The sequence below is a fragment of the Zalophus californianus genome, chromosome X (genome assembly GCF_009762305.2).
Source record: "Zalophus californianus isolate mZalCal1 chromosome X, mZalCal1.pri.v2, whole genome shotgun sequence".
In the NCBI taxonomy this organism is placed as follows: Eukaryota; Metazoa; Chordata; class Mammalia; order Carnivora; family Otariidae; genus Zalophus; species Zalophus californianus.
In genome coordinates, this window is record NC_045612.1 from 92,726,692 (window position 1) to 92,730,664 (window position 3,973).

A 3,973-nucleotide genomic window follows, 5' to 3' on the forward strand; every position below is an offset into this window, starting at 1 on the left:
ACCCAGGCTACTTCCATCTTAGGTACTCTATATTCCTCCTAGGCCTCAGAGTCCTCCACACTCATCCAATAAATAGAGAAAGAGCATGAGAAGTCATCCATGAGAAGTATCTGTGAGCCAGCCCCTGGCAGTGGTGCACTCACTTCCATTCACCTTTCATTGCCTAGAACTTGGACCACCTCTCACTACAAAGGATCTTGGGAAATGCACTCACACCTGGAAGAGGAAATGGGTGTGATGAGCCAGCCAGTGTCTACCACAAGATCTAAAATAATTTCTTTATTCCTGAAAACAATAATCGCATAATCTAGATTTGAACCTGATTAATCTCAGAGGCCAAGAAAGACAACTACAATCAAGTAAGTTCTTCATTGTCAAGTGCCATGCTAACATATTTCCAAATGGGTCAGAACTACAGTGTTTCAGTTCAGTGTGAGAAAGATTTCTTCAGCAAAGGGGGTACAAAGATGACTAGACTTAGTCCTGCCCTGGAAGACCTTACCATCTAGTAGAGAAGCTTATAGACCAATGAAACTCTTTTCTTTCCTTTTTTTTTTTTTTTTGACTTACAAAAGTTCTACTTACACATCTGAAAAATATGGAACGCTTCACAAATTCACGTGCTATCCTTGGGCAAGGGCCATGCTAATCTTCTCTGTATCATTCCAATTTTAGTATATGTGCTGCCAAAGCAAGCACTGGAACTTTCCGTTTTGCTTTCGTCCATTAAAACAACGTACAATCAATGCAGATGAAAAGTCCTTAGCAGGTAGGAGAAGAACAGTTCAAAAGTAGAAATGCTTTAATAAATACTGTATCAATAGCACCTCAAAAATGAGCATACCATTCAAAGAAGTAGAGGGCATATTGTTGGATGAATGAACAGATATTCTAGTATAATTTCAGAGAAAATTATTTTAATTGGTGTAAAACACATGACATATGATTTTGAAAAGTATGACTGACCTAAGGAAACAAGGGGAAAGCCACTTTTTAAAAACAACAAAATTCTTAGCTCGCAGAACAGGCAGTCCCCAACACAGGCACTGGATGTGTTTGTTTATAAGTCACTTATTTGGAACTCACACTGCATTTTCCCTTAGAAACAATGTCGTGAAATGTTGTTTAGATTCCCGGGCAAAAGCAGAGCTGTGTGCCTCTTTAACCCATATTGTATCTGAAGGATTGCACTGCACTAAGAGTTCTAGTCCAACTGTAACAGCCCATCGTCATTTCTACAAGAAAAGGCATCTGGTCTCCAACTCAGAAAACTGCTCCCACGATTCCAGCAGAAGCAGGTGAAGAAGGGAAGATAGTCCAGCTATGGCTGAAGCCAAAACAGATTCCTTAAGATACCAGAATTCATTATGGAAGAAAGAGGCAAAGTGTCCATCATACAGGAAGTCACAAGGGATAGATGTTCTCTGGGCTTCTGTAGCTAGTTAACATCCATAGCTCCAGTATCTTTTGAAAGCCAGGAAGATCTCAGTTCACGTTCTCACACAGCAAAAATCAGCTCTTGGGTTCACCCAGTCCCCACCCTATAATCATACACTTGCTCACTGAACTTATCTAAGTTTCCTGTCCAGCATGGTCAGTAGTGTTAAATGCTACAAAGAGCTAACGTAAGATAAGAACTGGAAAGCCTGGGGCTCAGTCGGTTAAGCATCTGCCTTCGGCTCAGGTCATGATCTCAGGGTCCGGGGATTGAGCCCTGCATCGGGGTCCCTGCTCAGCGGGGAGTCTGCTTGTCCCTCTCCCTCTGCCCCTCTCTCCCACTCATTCTCTCTCTCTCCCTCTCTTTCTATCTCTCTCTCCCCGTCTCTCAAATGAATAAAATCTTAAAAAAAAAAAAGAACTGGGAAGCCCTAAATTTACAGAGATGGCGTATAAAACTGAGGGACTCCATCCCTAGTTCGTATCTATTATCTCTGTGGAGTTGTAGGTTCATTCCATCTTTTGAAAATAGAGCAGAGGAGCTGGGGTAGGCAGATTGGCATGGACAGTGTAGGCCAGGTGAAGTTAGAGGTCATCATCACGTGTGACATTGTCCTCAAGCTTGCACCACTTTCTGCAGCAGAGATTAGCCACGTGGGTGTCAAAGTGGAGAACCCAGAAACATCTCAATAGATTTTCATAAGAGAAGGTACTTCTTGGAAAATCATTTCCCAGAATATCCAAATTAGAGAGAAAAGGGCAGCTATACCCATCCAAAAGGGGAAGAAGGAAGACATGCAAGATTTTTCTTCACAAGCCAGCATCACTTGGTCTGTATGGGTCATTTTTTAACTCAGAATTTCCTTTATCAGACTTTTAATCTTCCTAGGCAACTTGAACCAATATTTCGCAGAACATGACAGACCTATGGAACTAAAATTAAGTGAAATTTTTTAAAATGAACTATTGTATCATAATGACATGAGCTAAAAGAGTTTTTTTGGGGGGTGACAAATGTTTCACTGGAGACTGTTTAAATCTTTTGGCAGTTTCATGTGACTAACATTTTTTTGGAGGAGAAACTGCTAAGCAAAAATGATCAAAGGTTTCTCTGGGATTTTTCCCAGAAAAAAAAAAAAACGAGTATGACACAGAAACTATGATGAATAAAGAACTTAAGGAGAGGGTGGATTACTTGAGGAATCTAGATGAAAATTATGGTCAAATGGGAAAGCCCGCTCGGACAAAAAATGACTCCCAATTTGTAAAAGGTTAATTTTAAGTATTTTGGTTCCTTTTGTATTTGTGTACATTTTATGCATGGGCAAGGAAAAATAAAACATCTAAATAAATTATACAGCATAGGAATATAATAAAAATCAATGAAATCACTACCTAAGCACTGTAAGATTATAAACAATTTCTATCTACTTATGCATTCTTTCCTAACTAATCCTCCTACCTCCTGACCAGAAGTATTTACTATCCTACATTTGGTTCACCACCCTAGTCCTTTTTTATAGTTTTATCAATAATATGTATGCGTCTAAACACTATGGCGTTGTTTCCTTGTTTTGAGTATTAAAAAACTCAAACCTGTTTACCCACATGCAAGCTTTGAAAGTTGATCTTTTCACTTAAGATTATGCTTCCAAGAATAATACGTGTTGTTGCTTGGAGATACAGTCCATTCATTTTCACTGCTGTATAATATTCCATTTTATACACATAACATCCTTTAATTCATTCTTCTGTAGATCAATATGTGGAGGTTTGGGGGCTTTTTTCACATGTGTATATACCCTGGAGCACTCTGTTTCTCTTTACTGTTTTCCATCTTTGTCTAATACACTGTTTAATCTGCCACTGAGTTTTTTTAATCTCAACAATTATATATATATATAAAGATTTAATTATTTTTTTAAAAGATTTAATTATTTATTTTGAGAGAGAGAGAGAGAATTCCAAGCAGACTCTGCTGAGTGCAGAGCACGATGCTGGGCCCAATCCCACAATCCCAAGACCATGACCCAAGCCAAAATCAAGAGTCAGTTGCTCAACCGACTTGTTGTATGCTTGGATTTACTGTGGGGCCCTTTATTTCCTTAAACATTTCATAGCCAGTTATTCTATGCTCAGTATCTGATCTTTCAATTTCATCATCGGGAGTTTTGTGGACAAAATTTGGCAAAGCTTTTCTGTAGAGAGTGTCTGCTTCTGCTTCTTCCAGAAGCCAAGAGCTTACTTCAGCCTGAAGGGCTTGGCTCAGTGCAGGAATTCCTGGATCATCTTCCTTACCTTCTCATTGTCCCAAGGCTCAATATCCCAGCAGCAATGCTTCTATTACCACATAACTTCAGGGAAAATCTGCCTCTCACCACAGCTCACTTCCCTGGTCCCAGTTCCCTGACATTCTGGTTCCAGTTCATGGTATATTGGGAGGGCTCCCTGAAGATATATCCTCCTCTAGAAAGAAAAGCACTGTCTCAGAAAGTATGTTCTGTGCAGAATGTGATTGCTCTGAAGCAGCAGGCTT

The 3,973-nt window shown here is 39.7% G+C and overlaps 1 non-coding gene across 1 annotated transcript; it reads right to left on the reverse strand.

The window, feature by feature from the left end:
- Positions 1-592: 592 nt before the first annotated feature.
- LOC113931598 lies at positions 593-699 on the reverse strand. Its single transcript, XR_003522765.1, has one exon. It is a non-coding gene; the product is annotated as a U6 spliceosomal RNA (small nuclear RNA).
- Positions 700-3,973: the final 3,274 nt, after the last annotated feature.